We start from the raw sequence: 20,179 nt of genomic DNA on the forward strand, positions 1-20,179 counted from the left end.
CTGAGCGCTTGCAACCGGGTCAATGGTGGCCCACAGTGCATGCGCACGATGGAGCCGGCTCCGTCGTGCGCATGCGCGAGACCCGGCTAGCGACGGACACTCCGTCACTCTGGGTCTCGCACCTTTTTGGTGGGCGGGCTGGGGGAGTGGCTGCCCAAATGGAGGCGTTCCCATGAGAATGCCTGCCGTTTGGGGGCGGCCCCACTGACATCACCAGTGATGTCAGTGGAGAGCTTCCGACTCTGTTAGAGCCGAAAGCTCTCTGGGGCTTGCGATGGGCGAGACCCTACCACAAAGGTCTCGTCGCAAGCCCGATGGTCACGATGGTCTTGGCCATCGCAACCAGTAGCGCACACAGGGGGGGTTTCTGAGTACCCAGAAACCCCCCCTGACTGACCAAATTTTGTTTTCAGAGACGGAGACAGCCTTGTCTCCATCTCTGCACTAGTTGCAGGCCACCCCCCACGATCGGAGCTGCCCGTACACTGCCTTTTTACAGTCCTCCCAGAGGGAGCGTGGCAGTGGGAGAACGAGGATCACCCAGCAGTCCTGCACTTAGAAGGAGGTCCGCAGCAGAGCAGAGGCGGACACTCTGATTGAGAACTGGGCCACCTCCGGGGATGCAGTGGAGTAAAGGGATGACAGCAGCTGTGCCAACAAAAGGTACAGGGGTGTTTTGGGGCTTGAGGGGGCACACTGGTATATTAATAGCCCTGGCAGCGCTCTTTATAATAAGTGTAATCGGGTCCATGTGCGGGGAAGCTAAACGCAGCAAATTCAAAAGTGCAGTGTGTGTCCTGTGACTGCATTCCTCACCCCTACACTGCTCCAGGGTCCCGTTCAGCCCGGCAAGCTGACTCGTGATCATTAACTCCTTGGATGCAGGAAGTAAGTAATTTGTGCAGAGATGTGTGTAACAGAGTGTGTGCTGCGTGCTGTGTGTGACAGGGTGTGTGCTGCGTGCTGTGTGTGCTGTGTGTGACAGAGTGTGTGCTGCGTGCTGTGTGTGTATGCTGCGTGCTGTGTGTGACAGGGTGCGTGCTGTGTGTGACAGGGTGCGTGCTGTGTGTGACAGGGTGCGTGCTGTGTGTGACAGGGTACGTGCTGTGTGTGACAGGGTGCGTGCTGTGTGTGACAGGGTGCGTGCTGTGTGTGACAGGGTACGTGCTGTGTGTGACAGGGTGCGTGCTGTGTGTGACAGGGTGCGTGCTGTCTGTGACAGGGTACGTGCTGTGTGTGACAGGGTGCTTGCTGTGTGTGACAGGGTACGTGCTGTGTGTGACAGAGTGCATACTGTGTGTGACAGGGTGTGTGCTGTGTGTGACAGGGTACATGCTGTGTGTGACAGGGTGCATACTGTGTGTGACAGGGTGTGTGCTGTGTGTGACAGTGTGAGCTGCGTGCTGTGTGTGTGTGCTGCTGATGTTTGTGACAGGGTCTGCTGTGTGTGACATGGTGCATACTGTGTGTGTGTTCTGCTGCTATGTGTGACAGGGTCTGCTGTGTGTGACGGTGCATACTGTGTGTGTGTTCTGCTGCTATGTGTGACAGGGTCTGCTGTGTGTGACGGTGCATACTGTGTTTGACGGTCTGCTGTGTGTGACAGGGTGCATACTGTGTGTGACAGGGTGCATACTGTGTGTGACAGGGTGCATGCTGTGTGTGACAGGGTCTGCTGTGTGTGACGGTGCATACTGTGTGTGACAGGGTGCATACTGTGTGTGACAGGGTGCATGCTGTGTGTGACAGGGTGCGTGCTGTGTGTGACAGGGTGCGTACTGTGTGTGACAGAGTGTGTGCTGCGTGCTGTGTGTGACGGTCTGCTGTGTGTGACGGTGTGTGCTGCGTGCTGTGTGTGACAGGGTGCATACTGTGTGTGACAGAGTGTGTGCTGCGTGCAGTGTGTGACAGGGTGCATGCCGTGTGTGTGTGCTGCTGCTGCTGCTGTGTGTGATATACATACACACAAATATATATGTAGTTGTAGTTGCTTTTTTTTTTAATCAACCGTTTGGAAACCCCCCTATAAAATTCCTGCGTTTGCCCCTGATCGCAACCATCATCCTGGCCGCTCGCAATAGCTGTGGGTGGTCACACACAGCTATGTGAGCGGCCAAGAGGCCGCAACAACAAAAAAAAAGCCCAGCCCTGATTCAGAGCGAGAACTCTGTCAGAGCGAGAACTCTGTCAGATCGAGCGGCTCTGAATCAGGCCCTTAGTCCTCATCCCCATTAGATAAAACACGCCTGCAGTTTTTTTGTCAGATTAATTTTGCCGTTGCAATGTGCTGGTAGAAAAACCAGGGCCACTTGATTGCATTTGCCCCCCAGACTAAAAGTTCCCAGCCAGACCCTGCTCTCCAACATTCAAACTGTGTTCTTGCATGATTCAACTCGTCGCATTTGCTCTCCTGTGAGATTTCTGGGTACGCATGCATCGCATTTTCAGTTCCTTTGTCACAATATGCTGAACCCGTTCCAATGAGATGCCAAGTGAAGCCGAAAATGCACGTGAAGTTAACCTTATGTAATTTTTCAACATCTCCGCAGCTTTGGCAAGGGGATATGTTCAGAATCCCGAAAGCGGGGAATCTGGTCTGAATCCCGACACTTATCAGAATACCGGCGTTGGCATCCCGACCACAGTTATCCCGAAGGTAAGTAGCGGGGTTAGGTGGAGGGTTAGAGGTTAGGCACTAGGGGGAGGTTTAGGGTTAGGCACTAAGGGGGGAGGGTTAGGTTTAGGGTGAGGTTAGATGCAGACACTAGGGGGGCAGGTTACGTTTAGGCACTGGAGAGTCGATTAGGGATAGAGTTAGGGTTAGGTTAGGGTTACTTACCTAGAGCCATCTGGATTGTAACCTGGTCTGGATGCCGGCGTCGGGATTCTGACCACCGGGAACCCGAGCGCCAGCATGCCGTACCCATCCCGTTAGCAAGAATGGCGCAAATACATTTACTATTTTTGCATGCAATGTAAATACTGGCTGTTAATGCATGTAGCACACAAACTGGACATCTTTATTTTACACATTAGGATTTGGGTTTGCACACATCCTTCTGCATATTTTAAATCCCCAACTGCAGTGCAACATGGTTTTGCCCAAGGTGCATAGTTGCTCTTTTTGCTTTACTCCAACCTCAGAATCAGGGCCTAAGTTAACATCATACTTGCCTACTCTCCCGAAATGGTCGGGAGCCTCCCGAAAATCGTTTGTCACTCCCGGAAGAGAGGGCAAGTCTCCCGGCTGGCTCCGCCCTCCCGCAACCCCCACCAGCGTCTTCTCCTAATTTGGATAACTGGACAGTCCGGGGGCAGCTGATGACACAATTCGCGCTGAATCGTGTCATCATAGCACCGCCGGTAATCTCGGCATTATGTACCGGGGACGGGCCGCGATGACGTGACCATGCTGTCACGCCCCCCGCCACGCCCTCAAAACAGTGACACACACCCCCAGCTGTGCCGAGCTGGCTGCCTCTCCCGGAAGAGACAGCCAGATTGTCGGCAAGCCTGGTTAACATACAACTTTCCTTATTGCCCAAATACCACGTGTATGCAAGCCGGTGTCCGGACCTCCACCTGCACACATATCTGACATCACACATTGGGCCTAATTCAGACCCGCTCGTAAGGGCCGGCCGCTCGCTGGTAATGTGGGCGTTTTTTTTTTAGTCTCCTGACGCTCGCAAAGCTGTGGGAGCCCACCCACAGCTTGTGCGAGCGGCAAGGAGCCCGTTGCGATAATCGCGACCATCGGCCTTGCGACGAGACTCTGGGGTAGGGTCTCGGCTGCTGCAAGGCCGAGTTGACTTCCTGCTCTAATAGAGCAGGAAGTCCATAACTGACATGAGTTGTGATGTCAGTAGGTCCTCCCTCAAAAGCCAGGCCTTCATAAGTGAACGCCTGCGTTTGGCCCACCCCCCCCCCCCTACCCGCCTACAAAACGGGGCGAGCTGTCACTCACCATCAACAGCTGCCCCGTCTTGTAGCGAGCCCTATAGCGACTAAACTTCATGTGCAGATCACAAACATCAAGCTGCTTGCGAGCACTGTGCACTCGCGAGCGGCTCTGAATCAGGCCCATTGACCCTTCATCCAATAATTTGGTTAACATAAAATATAAAATATATACTAAATGATAGTTACTGAGTAATCATATAGTATAATGTTATAATTGCTATTGTATCTGATACATCTGATTGTAGTAAGATAATTAATAAGTGAGCAACATTCCCATGGTAACAGAATAAAGGCATCACTAATACAGAGAACACTTAGGAAGGTTAAATAAACAATGATCAATTCTGCAATGAACTGGTCCCCGCTCAATCAGGTGATGAGCCAAACAATTACAGCTACGATTTGTCATTTTAAAACCAAATAGCTACAGGATGAATAGAAATATATAGACACATCTATTTGGACCAGAACACCCTGATAAAATGGTTGCAAAAAAAGGGAATTTATAAAACTAAAAGTGTAACCACAAAGTTTCATTAAGACCTACGTGCCAAAGTGTCTAATATATGGATCCATCTGACCTCACTCCTTACTAATTTCTTGTATCTGTGTAAAAAATGCGGGGGAGGAGGCACCAATGCTCTCTATGGCACAGGGCACCAAAAAGTCTAGTTACGGCTCTGAATAATGCAGTAGTGCAGAGCTGCTAAACTATGACCTGCCTGGCAGAAATGTCTAGCAAGAGGTTGGTCACTAGGCCCATAAGTTCAATGCAGAACGGATGCCAGATATATGGGCAGACCTTGATATATCTATTGGCATAGTAAATATAGGTGACAGCGGTGTGTGATGAAGGTTAGTCCACATGGTTGATAAATGTACTAGTTCTTTGGTTTATTTACCAAGCAGAATAGGTTTACAGGATGACACAGGCTTAATGCAGCAGGCATGTATAACAGGTACACAGCGCATACATAACTTGTATGTACCAGATCCAGCCAGGAATGAATAGGGAAGTGCAGATGGTGTGGGAAATATGGGAGCACATACCTGTGTTTGTACTAGAGATGTGCAGTTCTCCAGAAATCAGAATCCGCCCAAATTTCATGGATCCGGAAAGATCCGAGTCGTGGTTCTGATATTCCAGGGGTTTGGAATTTGGATTTTAAATCTCAATTTCGGGTTTTGGATTGCAAAAATTACATGATTTTACCTGTTATCCAGATAGAAAATCGAAACCAAAACATGTGTGGGTGATTTTTCAAAACCAAACCACGAAGATGAATCCAGATCTAAAACCCGTGGTCAGCGCGCATCTCTAGTTTGTACAAACAGTGGTGGTAGTGTAGTATGCACACTGGCTGTATGCCTGTAGCGGTATAGCAGTAGTGGTGCAGTGGAAGTAACAGGGTCACTGGCCTCTGCAATGCTGTCTCTTACATGTGTAACACTAGAGACCCTCAGGGGCACGTCTTTCCAGTAGGAGGGATTGTGAGGAAGATACGCAGTATGGCCACACAAGCGTAGAGTACAGCACAATGTCTGAGGTCACCCCTTCTGCAGTCCGGGGTCCTAGTGCCAGACAGTGACAGTGTACGGTGCTTTCTGCTAACAATTTCAATTTGTCAAATGGACGGAAACTGAAAGTAAGCACAGGACAGCACTGTGTTGGAGGAGAGCTGTGAGCATGTAATGTAAGTCAGAGATGCGTTCTATTCTGAGTTGCGCTTATGACAAGGGGATGCCTTGTCAGACAGATCTCTTACCACCAGCATAAGGTAGCTGTAAGTACCGATGATGGCTGTGCTAGTGTACGCAAAGTAGTGGTGGCACAATTTCCACATATGTGTTTAGTTGCCTCCGCATTCCATTAGCAAAATACTCACATTCTGAATGCGGCCGTATAGGGATCTCCGTGCAACTCACAATGAGGCTGGAGGCCTCAAAGAAGGTACTTTTACAGATTTTAATAGTCCCTCTGAGAAGGACTGGAGGCATTTATCCTGTAACATGAATACAGTATGTCTTCAAAAAGGTAGAAAACCCTTGCTAAGGCTTTGCAATGTAAACAATTAGGCTAGTCACTAGTTCCACTTGTCAAGGTTGAACATTCAATTAGATAAATCATCATGTGACATTAAATACACTACTTTGTGTTTGTGCAACATTATGATTGGTTAGCAGGAGATTTAATGAGCAGTTACATGTGTTCTCGTGTGTGGGGCTCATGCAAAGTGCTTATAATTATATAATGTGCATAGAAATATACATAAAAGACAAGGCGACAAAACAGGCTGTGTATGTGCTGGACATTTGTGTAACAAAGGAAGGCCAAGGTACAGTAGGAGACAATATGTGAGATGTAACAAAGCATGCAAATAGGAAACAGAATATGGTAAGGATTTAACTTGCAAACACCATGAACAGTAGTGCTGTTCACACGGAAGCAATGGCTTTGTATTGGGAAGTATCATATTTTGTCACATCTCATAGAACCTTTATTGTAACTGTGTATATGTTTATTTCATTTTTTTATTCTGCGACATTGAGGTTATTTAAAGAGTGCTAGTACTATATTGCCAACATCTTATCGAGACACTGCTGCTGCTGAGCATATACAGTGAATCTAAGCAAATAATACTTGCTTAGATTTATATGCTTACTATCAGGGCACTATAATCCCCTTGATGACATGTTTCCTGAGCTTGATTAAAATGTGTATGTCTGCATGTAATAAACTCCACCTCAGTAACTAAATATTAACTTAAAAAGCCCAGAGCAGTGACATAGGTGGATACTAACAGGCACACAATGCTGATCTATGAGCAGTTGGTCAATGTTGTAAGTTCATAGATAGGGAGCTTTGTCCTGGCGATTTCTCTGTCTTATTGGTGTGCATGAGTAATATAACTGACTCTCAGCAATGTGGTTATAAAATGGAAAGTAAAGAAAATGAGATCATAGTGTATACTGTTGTACAGTGGTGTAGGTGTAGGGTGAAATATATATGGCAAAGGAACTCACCATATAAATGATAAAGGAAGGCATTGAAAAATCTTAACACTGTTGTCCTGTAGTAGTTGCTTAGCAACGGAGTGTCCTCTTTACACCTGGGTGCTCAGTATTGTGGGTCCAATACCCAGCAGATGGGAAAAAAGGGAAACAACATAGGCCCTAATTCAGAGTTGTACGCTGTTAGCATCACTGCTGTGTCTCTGGAGGCAGCAGTGATGCTAACATAAGCGTCTGAGGACAGAAGATGCCCCCTGACAGCATCAAAGATCCAAAGACACACCATCGCCTCACCATCGTAACCCTTGGTCCCGGCATTGGCCACCTGAGTGAGGCTACTCAGAATGGCCGCCGCAGCTCCGTAGCTGAGGCCAGTATATCTGCGTCGAAAGACTCAAGCACTGGCCTTGGCACTCCCGAGAAAATAGGGGCAACATATCCCCGTTTTCAGGAACATTGGCCTATTCCCCACCCCGAAACGCAACAGCATGTAAATCACGCTGCGGCTTAGGCCACTGCAACTGTAGTCGCAGAAGGAGACCTGCTTAGGCGCAGTGCAGATCCAGCGCATGTGCAGACCTCCAACAATCCGAGTGTACACAAACCATCGGATTTGCGTACAATGCTGAATCAGGCCCATAGTGTATATGTTCCAAATTCAGTGATGGATAAAGATGCTGATAGTGGTTACTCACCTTTAGTGAATAATTATGGAGCTTTGGACATTCATTTGTCTATCCTAGTGTATGTTGGTGTGTTGAAGAATACTTACTATAACCAGCCCATAAATTCAAACCTATATTATGTCCCAATAAATAAAAGGGTCCAGTTAGATAAATTAAAATAAATATGTATTGTGGAAATTAAATACTGTACATTTTTGGCAATACAAACATTGTTGTTTTATGCAATATAAATAAATTCTAATAAATCACAACCTAAGCAAAATGTTTCAGCAAAAAATTATATCAAGGTAAAAAAGTTGGAGAAGAAAAAAATTAAAATAAAAAAATTGTGAAATAAATAAAGAAATATAAAACATAAATATACTGATAACTTCAAAAAAAACTGGATAAGGGAATTGAATTCCTGTTCAAGAAGATATACTCAGTGTTCTCAGTAGAAAATAGCAACATGTTTCATGCCCTTACAGCCCCCCTGGAGCATCCTGAGGATGCTCTGGGCATTGCTGTGATTACCGGCGACTGTGCCCCCCCCCCACATGACGTCATGTCGAGGGGGCGTGGCCTGCATCGGGCGCCGAGTAATGAAGTTACGGCGTTGCAAGTATGGATTTAGGACCAAATATAATAGCCCACAATTTGTGGGAGCTGGCATGATTATGGCCAGATAGTCGGTAGATTTAAAGCGGCAATTAGTTTAAAGGCAAAACTAGTGAATATCTCGCCAGAATTGCAGTGGCTCCCGTAAAACATTACATTTCGCCCTTAGTTCTAGAAGGGGCATATCCTAGCTTAACACTAAATTGCAGTGTAAAAGTAACACTGTCCAGTATTTGCTATCAGTATTTACCCAGCATGCAAAGACAATAGATGTATTTGCACCCTTTGCTTTTTTTTGGCTTCCAACACTGACTCACCATAGTGAGAAATCCTTCCATGTTAAAGTATTAGAGGTACTGTATTATGCATTTTGTTAATGCTGAAACTGATAAAATATTTAAGCAAAATCTATCGCTGAAAATTAGGGTTCATTGTCAGCCATGGTATAAAGAGTATGGTGGGAATTTCACTAAACAGGTTGTTTTGCATGATCTCAGTAATATTATCCTTTCTAGCCGTGGGTGTAACTAGCTTTTCTACTGCCAGAGGCGGCAACTGGATACTGCTCTTGTCCTCTTTCACTAAGGTATGATAAAGAACATATAGAAATAGATTTTATCCTATATAAGGAACAAAAATAGTATTTTGTAACTGGCCACACATCTTTAGACACAAAGACGACCTCTGCAGACTGGCTAATTCAAATAGAAAAATGAAAGTTAAAAATCTCAAAGACCTAGGTGGGAATATATTTCCAAATCAGTGCTTTTCAGTGATTTGTTTTTGTTTGTCCAGCTACAATCTTCTGGATTTATTATAGTAAAACTCATTGGGAAATCAAGTTTTTCAAATACAACTTTCCATATTAATTTTTTCGGCATTTTGAATGCAGGTTAGCAAATTTATGAAACAGATTTAGTAAGCCACAAGCAATCTTGCTAAAAAACTGCCCAAACAAAAGAACTGCCTATAGCAAATGATATGGCTCATTACGTACACCAGTCACCTATTGAATACAGGAATTCTGTTCTATAAAAACCTACACAGAACTCCTTTTAATTGTGGGTGGTTTTAAAGATGGCTGAGTACTGCTATATGTGTGAGTGGAGCATGCCATTACTGAAGCCCTCTGCTGCCTAGCTGAGGAGGGGGAGTGAAGCTATTAAGTCCGCCACTTTGAATTAGAGTGGAATAACCATAAGTTAACCTTTCTTTGGGATGTATGGATACCTAATGTCCTAGTAGCAATTCTCTTGAGGGAATAATTTTATATTAACAGACCTCATTATGCCGACATACTGTATGGATCATGAGTGTGGAGGCTTTACAGGGTATTGCCATGATGCCTATATCCTGCACCAGTCAGCCCTCTTTCAGAAGACTGATTGTTCGGATGTAGACGCAAGTGCCATCGCAGCTGCAATCTCTCACCGATCACAATTGCTAAAATATGCTAATGACTCACTCGCGCGCCCAGTGCTTTAAGTCACCCACTGAAAGCATCTCACATCCGCCACTCATGCACAAAACCGGAAACATCGAAATCACTGAATGCAGATCAGACGGCCATCAGCCTTCTGAGTAAGTCTAAAGCTGGATACACACTAGACCATCAGCAAACGACGCAATGGTCATCCTGATTTCCTGCGCATGGATGATGCCACCTTCCAGGAGTTACTGTGTCTGGTGACTCCATACATCAGGAGGCAGAATAAAAAGTTTCCCTGGTTTGGCTCCCTCATTTCCCCTCAAGCTTTGGGCCTTATCATCCCAGAGACCAGCAAAGCCATAAGTACTGTCCTGAAGCAGCAGTACCTGAAGGTAAGAAATAAATACCAGTCTTTATTTCTTGTGAAAGAAAATGTTCTTTTTATTTAAGTTATGAAATTTGCACTGTTTTGGCAGCATACATAAAATGTGTGTGTATATATATATATACACACACATTTGCAGCATGCTGAGCTAACACTAGCAGTGTCCTGAAGGAGTGATATGCATTTGGGTTTAAGCACACCTTATCTGTGGATTTAAAAGTTAAGAGTGCATATTCATTGCATCTCCCATTAGCTGATTACAGTGCCGTGGTTCTTCCGGTTAACAATAGGACTGTTGATTAAGTCACATGATGATATACCCCTAAAGAAGTCCCACCTTAGGGTCGAAATGCGTTGGATTTTCATCTATTTCTGTGATTTTACAATTGATGTAAGCAACTCCATATGGAATTTATTGTTCTTATGAAATAAATAATACTTAATTTTAATATTGTTGTGGAAGTGTTTTATCCATTATTGATAGTGGCCTATTGGCCCTCTTTTGTTTAGGTGTATTTCTGGTGTGAGGGTATCTTTCAGCTATATTTCAAGAATGAACGCATATCCCGAAAATGGTGTTTTCATCATCCTATAATACCTAAAGATCAACAGGAATTCGGTTCCATTATATCCCTGAAAAGGAAAGAAAACCCACTATCTATGTTTGTATCTGGGACTGATCATTGAAGCACCACGATTGCTGTTAACATTGACTATATTATTATATCTGCTGTCATTATCGACTGTTCTGCACTTGATTTTACAGTATATACACATTTTAACTGTTAAAGTGAGCGCCCCTCCTCTACTTTCTGATATATATATATATATATATATTCCATAGACAAAAAACCTTACGGTTTCACATATCCCATTGAGGCTTCTTAGACATGATCTGACATGTCACGAAACCTATTGAATTTTTGCCACTTAATGGACATAGTATGCATCACACCCTGTATTTAACTGCAGATTCAGCACTCTCTCAGAGTGAGATTGCTGTCACTCACAAAATGGTAGAGCTGCTACTTCACAGAATTGTGTGCTCATTGGAATACACACATGCAGTCTATGCAACTGAGGTCTGAGCAGTTATGTGGCATACGCATCCCACTCAGTGCCCACAATCTTCCCATTCATTCACCACAACAATCTCACTGGGTTTCAACATCCTTCACACTCCATACATCCATCTCATTCAGAATACATATTCCAGTCCCTAATTTGTAAAAATATCATACTCTGTCTTTGCATCTACACTATCTTTGCCTCCATGCTGCTATAACTTCCCCAATTCCTACTGCTCTGTGGTCTCCTAACTGTGCTAGTTCTTTATTCCCTCATCCACACCAATCTGTCTTTCCCCATCCGCGCCGCACTGTCTTCCTGCATCCATGCCACTCTGTTTCCTTCCATCTGCACCACCAACTTCCCCCTAGTCACACCACTCTGTCTTCCCCTCGTCTGTGCCACTCTTTCTTCCTCCATCTGCACCACTCTGCCCCCCCCAACCGTAGCAATCTTTCTTCCCCCTATCTGCACCAATCTGTCTTTCCCAATCTCTACTGATGTGTGTTCTCCCATTGTGCTAGTCTGTATTCCCTCATCCGTACCAATCTGTCTTTACCCATCTATGCTGCTCTGTCTTCCCGCATCCATGCCACTCTGTACTCCCATCCACGTCACTCTGTTCTCCCAAACCATGCCACTCTGTCTCCCCCATCCGCACCACTGTTTTCCACCCATCTGCATCACTTTGGCTCCTTCCCATCAGTGCTGCTTAATCTTCCCCCCCTCTCCACGCCTATATGTCCCCATCCAGACCGCTTTGTCTCTTCCCCCATCCACTCCACTCTTATCCCATCTGTGCAGTTCTATCTTCTGCTCAGACCTCAGTTGCATAGACTGCATGTGTGTATTTGTCAATGAGCACACAATTCTGTGAATTAGCAGATCCACCATTTTGTGAGTGACAGCAATCTCATACTGTGAGAGTTCTGAATCTGCAGTTAACCACAAGGTGTGATGGCATTCCATATAAGTATTGCGCAAGGAACACGTCCTTTAAGGCGTCAGCTTTAATAAGCGGAATTTGATTGCTTTTTTTAGTTTGAGTGGCACATATTTAGTAGGTTTTGTGAAATTTCAGATCATGTCTAAGAAGCCTTAATTGGACATGTGAAACCATAAGGTTTTTTTGTCTATGGAATTTCATTGCTTTTTTATAAATTATTAACCATTGGGGTATTGACGAGCAAACCGGGCCACCTGCAGGGCAGAAGGACAACAAATAGGTACACTTGCACAGGTGGAGGTACACTTGGGGGTTGAAGTGGGAGAGACAGCTGCGAGGGCAGGCTGCAGGTGTGTGGGGCAGTGGCAGCAGCGGGGGTGCAGAGCAGTGGCAGCAACAGGGCCATGCACAGGGCCAAGCATCAGCGGGCAACAGAGGCGACTCACTGGTGTTGGGCATGCTCCTGAGAAAATCAAATCAATAAGACACAGATGCATGGATGTATCAGTGAGATCCATCCATGCATCTGTTAAAAAATGAATGTGTAATATTAAAAAAAAATTATAGCCCGGAGTTTATCCCCAGGACCCCTGGCCAGTGGGTGCCGGGTTGATAGTGTAGTGTGACGCATATGAAAGTATAAATATTGTCTTTTACAGTAGGACTACAGGTCCCAGCAGGCCTCCCCCGCATACTGGTACTTGGAGAACCACAAGTACCAGCAAGCAGGTGATTAAGGGCCCGCTGGTACCTATAGTACCTATGTAAAATAAATATTACAATAAAACAAATACACTGTTTTAATATTTTATTTTTCTGCACCTTCACTTGGGGGGGCGGCAGCCTTCAGCTCTATTTCATGGCTGCCGCTTCCCCCAGGACTCCCACAGCATCTTCACCTGCAGGGGGCCGCCCATGCAGGACTTCCCTGGCTTCTTCTGTCTTCAGCAGGTCTTCTCTGCTGCCTCCCGGCCGACGGACTGCTATGCCGTGTCCTTGCACTGGCTTATATAAGCCAGCCGAGGGGGTGGGGTGATGACGCAGCGAGCCGTGATTGCCTCGCGATGGCTAGCATTGAATTTCAAAAATGGCGCTAAGGTGACCATTTTTTAAATGCGCACGAACTGTTCTCACCATTGAAGTTAATGGTGAGAATCGCTCATTGGCTGAGAGACAGAAGGCTCGTCTCTCTCAGCCAATGAGTGCTCAGCGGCGGTTTTCCACAGTGAAATCCTGCCGCTAAGCTCTCATTTGAATAGTACTGTCCTTGTAGGACAGTACTAAAGTCCATGGGTCACGTCTTTCATTTTTTGTTTTGCCAAGTCCGGGGATTGCCTACTTTGGACCGAAGGGGGTCCGATCCATGCATAGGAGAAGGTGAGTATGTTTTGTTTTTTTGGACAATCTACTGGAGAAGGGGACTGATGGCTACAGGGATACATAGGTGAGTATGTGTACATATGTGTGTACATGTGTGAGTGCATGTATGTTTAATAAACTTTTACTTTGTACTGTGTGTGTGTGTCCTGTGATTATTTTAATATTTATTTTGCTATAGAACTACAGGTACCAGCGGGCCCATAATGCTCCGCATGCTGATACTTATGGTTCTCCAAGTACCAGCATGCAGGGGAGGGGAGGCTTGCTGGGAACTGTAGTTCCACAGCAAAAGACAATATTTAACTTCTATTTTTTACACCACATTACACTATCAACCCGGCACCCACCGCCCCATGGGTGCCAGGGATAGCCCCGGGCTGCCAGCCTAGGCCTGGGGTGCCCTGGAGAGGGGAATCCCTTTAGTAGGTGGGGGTCCCCAGCTCCCCAGGGATCACCGGCATGGACTGACTAAGCAATCAGGTTTCAGGGTTCAGCCTAGGATCGGCCGTCTCTTACCTCCATGCCGGCTTCCTCTGACTTCTCGTGCGGTCAGACGTCTGGTGCGGTGGCGGGTGATGCGCTGAGTATTCTGCCTTAGGCGTTGGCAGACTTCCATGGTTGGCCTTGTGTCTTGGGGATCGGGGTTCCCGTCATGGGCGCCGCCATGACAATCCTTCTCATGTGACAGAATCTCCAACCAATGGTAGCATGGTCTCGGTCAGCTGACACTGTGCTCCTATCAACTGCTACATCTGGGTATATAACCGGCTCCAGAACTCAAGGAAGTTGCCTGAACAACGTTTGTCATTCCTAGTGTATGCTAGTTGAGTCCTCATTCCAGGTTCCCCTGAGATTAGCTCCGTGTCTTCTCTAGTGCGTTTGACCATCTCTGCCAGAGTACTACCCTGTGCTATCTTCAGTGCAACAGTGCATCATTTCCATCTCAGCCTGTGTGCCACTCAATATTACCATCTCTGCCAGCGAGCCTACTCCATGCTATCTTCAGTGCAACAGTGTGTTACTACATCTCAGCCTGTGTGCAAACGCTGCGCTACCATAGCGCAACAGTGCATCATAACATCTCCACCTGTGTACAGCTTAGCGTCTCCTTCCAGAGCTACAGTGTGTCATACCAAATCTGCCAGTGTTCTATACCAAAGAGTTCTTCTTCAGTGCAATAGTGTGTCTACACACCTCTATCCTTTGGGTACCTCAAGTACCAATTCCTAGTGCAGCTGTGCCTTCTGGGAGGCATATTCCTCGGGCCACCATCTGTGTGTTTGTCTATTCCCACAGGGTTTGGATAAAAGATCAAAGGACCGTGACCTGCCTGCTGGGTGCAGCTAAAACTCATATCCCGATTGGTAGGGGTCACTGGTGAACACCTCCTCTGTAGGTTAGTCTCCGCACCATTGATAAGGTCTCGTTAATGTCCAAACTCTGTGAATGAGGAGATCATACATTCAGGCCACTCACCTCCGATTTCTTCTCCAACCTGGGACCTCTGCTTTCAACCCCTCAGTGGCAAGCGTGACATCAGGGTTGATGCTTCTGCTGGGGGGCCCAGTGAAAGAGCTTCCCTGGCTGTGGCATCAGCCCCTCGCTAGAAAAAGTCCAGTGCTGGTTCTGGAAAATACAGGGGAACCTGTCACGACCAGGGTTTCTCGGCATGGTGGTCGACAGGTATTACATGTGAGGTCACTGTGGCGGGGGGCATCTGGCGGGTTTTGCTGGTGTGTGGCGAGGGGCATTGGCTGTGCTTGGCTCTGCGTTGGCATGCTGTCACGTTGGGCTGGTGAGGCCTGGCAGTGCTTCCATTCCGTTTGGCAGGGGCACCGCCATCTTGCCTCCAGCCATGTGATTTGCTCGCCCAATCCTGGTTTGTCACATGCTCTCTCTGGCCAGTCACGACACAGCACTTGGTATTTAGGGAAGTTCAGAGCCTCACTTCATTCCCAGTGCAACGTGTTTCTCAGCATAGCTGAGAGAGAGTTCCCTGTGCTCACCATCTGTTACCTGTGAAATGCTACCTGCCTGCCTGCTTGTCTGCTCCAACCCCGCTGTACTACCCTGCATCCTCCATTACCTTCCCCTTGCCAGAGTACCTGAGTCCTGCTGTTCACCCTGCATCTTGCCTCCACTGACACTCTGCTGGATATTTATTCCTCAGTCTGCATTGTCAATTGATCAGTCACCACCTGGACAGTTCCCCTTGTCTGCCACTACCTGGACATTTTCTATTTAACCAGTCACTACCTGGACATTTTCCATTGCCTGTCACTAACTGGACTTTCTTCTAATTGCCTCACTACAGCTCCCAAGTGCTATACCCGGACTTTCTGTTTTACCACATTCATATCTGTTAAGCCACTCATTAAAAACTCCACATTTACTTTTAAACCTGCTTCAGTGTCTGCTCCTATTACCACCCTGGGTCTACAACAAAACCAGAACCTCACAGAACCCTACAAATTTTTTCCCCTGTATTTCCAGAACCAGCTCAGAGCCCAGTGCTGGTTGCGCTGAATATGGGGGATCCCTACTTTGGTTGTCCCCCATATTTTGGCAACCAGGACTGGTTCTGATTAGCCTGGTGCTGGTTGTGCTTAATATGGTTGACCCCTACATCATTTATCCTCCGTATTTTGCACAACCAGCACTGGGTCACTAAAAGCCCGGTGCTGGTTGCTCTTTGGGGGGGGCACATAGGTTTTTTTTAGTTTCTTTTTGACACATGTAAAATCTTTTGTACACACAGATGCCGGCTTCACAAGCCTGCATCTGCCACCGATGCCGACAACATCCCCCGGGTTCTACTGCCCACCACTCGTCCTGCCTAGGCTGCTAATGGCTGCACTGCCGCCTGCTTTCTCCCCCGGGTCTCAGCCGCCACTAACGCCTAATACCTCCCCCACCTGGATCCCAGCCAGAGCAAACACCTGCTCCCTTCCCCCCCGGTCTCAGCCCCTGATACCGTCGGCAGAGGACCAGAGGATAGCCATCTTGGTGGACCTAAGTTGAGCCACAGTGAGTGCACCTGCTGGAGGCTCCTACTCAGGCTGCGCAAGGAACTGAATCTTCCTATCTCTATAATGGCGCATTGTGAGGTAATAGTTTAAAAACTGTAACTCTCTCAATTACCTGAACCCCAAAAGGCCCTACCCTGGAACAATAGCTACCTAATTAAACAAACCCCAAGTCTAAATTCGCCCCCTACCTTGAGTTTTGCCTTCCCAAAAATCCCCCATAGAGAACAGCAGAAAAGTGGTCCTAACTGAGAGTGTCAGAAAAAACTGACTCCCAAATCCTCATTTTTTATTTTTTGCCCTGAAATTTGGCATGCAGCTCCGAGCGACAGTTCATCCCGCCCATGCCAAATTGCAGCTCAGTACCTCCAGTAGCTTTTGAGGTGTAGCCCCTTAAACACCATGACCCCCCTCCGGAATTCTCTATGGAGATTTCCGTGTTTTTCGATTCAGCCTTAATATAAGGGTACGACTATGCCCTTATAATATATATATCTATATGTGGAAAAAATGGTGGAATTATGGCGCTGTATCCAAAACAGTTCAGTTTCTCTTCGGGTTTTAAAACTTTGTTTATAAATCACACAATTCTCCTTCTTTGTATAGGTGGCTGCTATGTCCTTTATAACAAGTAATCGGTGATATATGCTCAATATATATGCGTACCGCACATATGCTTGTCAGTTAAGCGTATCAAATATCTGTCAACATCAATCTTAGGGGTCCACACTGGGAAATCCCTCCAACACGTCCCTTTATCCCAGAATTCAAACAGCCACAGAATGATTTACAGCAACCTTATCTAAGCAAATAAATTGCCTCCATAGTGTAGTATATTTGTGAAAAATAATTTAATTTATTTACACAGTATACACACAAAAATAAACAGGATTAAAAAGGTGCTTATCTTAATTCTGTAGTAGATTGGAATGTGTAGATAAGTCCAGGACAGTCCTTTGAGATCATAAGTGGTTCAGGATAGTGCAGGAAAGTAGTACCTACGCATTTCACCTATTTTGAGGCTTCCTCATATCTTTTAAAACTGCAACACAGTATATGCACTGTATAAATATCAAAATGAGATAAAATTACAATACATAACCTTACAGTTCAGCAACAATGTGGACATGTGTTAAACAATGTCAAATTTTGGGATCATTTAACAACAAGTTTTATCATATCCAATAACTTTTGTGGTCATTGATATACGGTGTTGCAATCAGGCCCTATGCCATGTGTTTCATAAATGACATCAGAGCAGTGATTGGCGGGAGCATCAAATATTATATACCACAAAACATTGCGTATGATATAACTTGTTGTTAAATGCGTAATTTTTTTAAACAAAAGTGACGCAGAACCATTTATAAATTAAAAAATGTGGCTCATCAGGTTGGGGTTGGTCAGAAGAGTATTGTAGCACGGAAATTGGTGGGTGGGGGATTTGCCACTGATTGGGTGGGAGGCAGTGTTGGATTACTGCTCACGGGCTGCTGTGGTGATTCAGTGATCATAGTTTGTGGCCTCAGTCGGCCACCTATCCCTGTATCCCCGTACCATGAGGTGGTATATGAGTCTTTGAAACTCAATCTGCTGGTCATTTGCCATATGCCGCATCCTGCATCCAATGTTGGACCCGAAGATGTCCCATTCATCGGGCGGTTTTTGCAGCACTTGTTTTGCACTTGCAAGCACTATCTTGTGACATCAGGTAATTGTCACCTCTCTGTTTCCTAGTGGTTTTCTTCTTTTACTTTTTGGTGGGTGGCAGGGTTTGTGAGGAAGTGTCCCCTTCAGATTTTGGCAGGATGCATGTAGTTTCCGGGGAAATAGCTACCGTGAGGTCAGATATTGCAGCCTGTAAAATATTAAAGATTTGTTAACTTCATATATTTGTATTTTTTTCTTATTTTTCTAGTTCCCTACCACTGTGGAGGGATGGAAAAGTATTGCCGAGGAACTTGAAATATGGTGGAACTTCCCTAACTGCAGGGGAGCCATAGATGGCAAACATGCGCATAACCCCACCTGCCAACAGCGGATTCTATTACTATAATTACAAGAGATTCTTCAGCATTGTTCTAATGGCCATGGTCAATGCAAACTATGAATTCTTATTTGTGGATGTTGGCAAGACTTGTCAAGCTTCTGATGGTGGGTCCTTTAAGCATGTGAAAATGAAAGATTGGTTGTGCATAAAATTAATTAAATAGATCCTCAATCAACAAACCAACATTAGGCCATTCTCTTCAAAGTGAATTGTGGCACTGGGTTGGTGGTGCTCCCAGATACTAGTCAGAAAAACTGATTCTACCAAGGTTCTTGCTAGGGTGCAAGTAAAGCAAACTATGGGGTATATTTACTAATGTTCGATTTTGATATTAGTTTGACATTCGATTTTCATTAGCATTTCATTTGATTTTGCATTTGGAGACTTACTAAAGGCAAAATTGAATGTCAAATCGAACATAAAACCGAATTTAACTCAAATGCCACTCAAAATCGAACATCGGAAAAACATTGGTACTTTTACATAGACCAACATACAAATCCAAGACATTTAAAAAGATTCAATGTGAAAAGGAACACCAAATCGAACTTAAAATCCCCAAAATAATAGACCTGCTTCATGCTTTAGATTTTAGCATGATCAGGTATGAATGACACGTTCATTGGCCGAGAGAGGTGGAGGCTCACCTCTCTCAGCCAATGAACGCTCAGCCCCGACTGGCTGCCTTGTCTTTTGGGAAGTACCATCCTCAGAGGACTTAGGTAGAGTAAGCAACCCGGCACCCACTGCCCAGTGGTCCCGGGGATAGCCCCGGGCTATCAGCCCAGGCCTGATGTGCCCTGGAGAGGGGGACCCCCACTTCCCCAGGGATCCCCAGCCCGGGCTGACTAGCGGTCAGGCATAATGCTTTGGCCGGGGCACCCGGTGAAAGGGTTTTCCTGGCTGTGGCATTACACCCCCGCTAGAGAGGTGCTGGTCATGGCAAATACAGGGGACATCTCTTGTCCCCTGTATTTTCACAACAAGGACTGGCTCTGAAAAGTCTGGGGCTGGTTGTGCACTTTAAAAGCATTTTACACACAGATGCATGCATGGATCTCACTGAACTATGCATGCATCTGTGTCAATCAGACCTGCTCATTTTTATTTTATTATTCTATTCATAGATCATTTTTATATTATCTTTTTAATCTAAATTGTGTTATTTCATTGTAATAATTTTTTGTAATGTCTCTACTCAAAATGAAAATTATTTATATCATCATCTGGTGTAATTAGATAACACCATTACAGACTAATAAATTATAAATTATTCGATCACTGGATTTTTGTAAGCAAATTCTTTTTGGATTTGAATTTTAACACAAAGCTCAACAAACTCTATATTAAACTGACGGACATAGGTTTTTAAATACAAATGTCCAATGCTTCCATCACACCCCATTCAAGGTGAGTACACTACATAACCCTGTAGGACCTTCTGTTGGGTTTACTGATTTGCACTATGGAGACCTCTCATATGTGTTTCCCCATATCTATCTATACTGACCTGGAGTGACCTAAAGGTATCCAGATCTACGTTGCAATTTGCAACCACCACAGAACCATGGTGAAATTGTGTCCAACGTCTATCACCCACCGGTAAATGGTGAGTGTGTTTATATTTCTTAAAAGAG

General features: G+C 45.5%; 1 long non-coding RNA gene across 1 annotated transcript; it reads left to right on the plus strand.

The window, feature by feature from the left end:
• Positions 1-584: 584 nt before the first annotated feature.
• LOC148505428 (uncharacterized) lies at positions 585-19,766 on the plus strand. The gene is made up of 3 exons (XR_015869892.1): positions 585-663; positions 2,550-2,656; positions 18,411-19,766. It is a non-coding gene; the product is annotated as an uncharacterized LOC148505428 (long non-coding RNA).
• The last annotated feature ends 413 nt before the right edge of the window (positions 19,767-20,179 follow it).

Source organism: Taudactylus pleione, unplaced genomic scaffold, assembly GCF_031769625.1.
Source record: "Taudactylus pleione unplaced genomic scaffold, aTauple2 ptg000454l, whole genome shotgun sequence".
Lineage (NCBI taxonomy): Eukaryota > Metazoa > Chordata > Amphibia > Anura > Myobatrachidae > Taudactylus > Taudactylus pleione.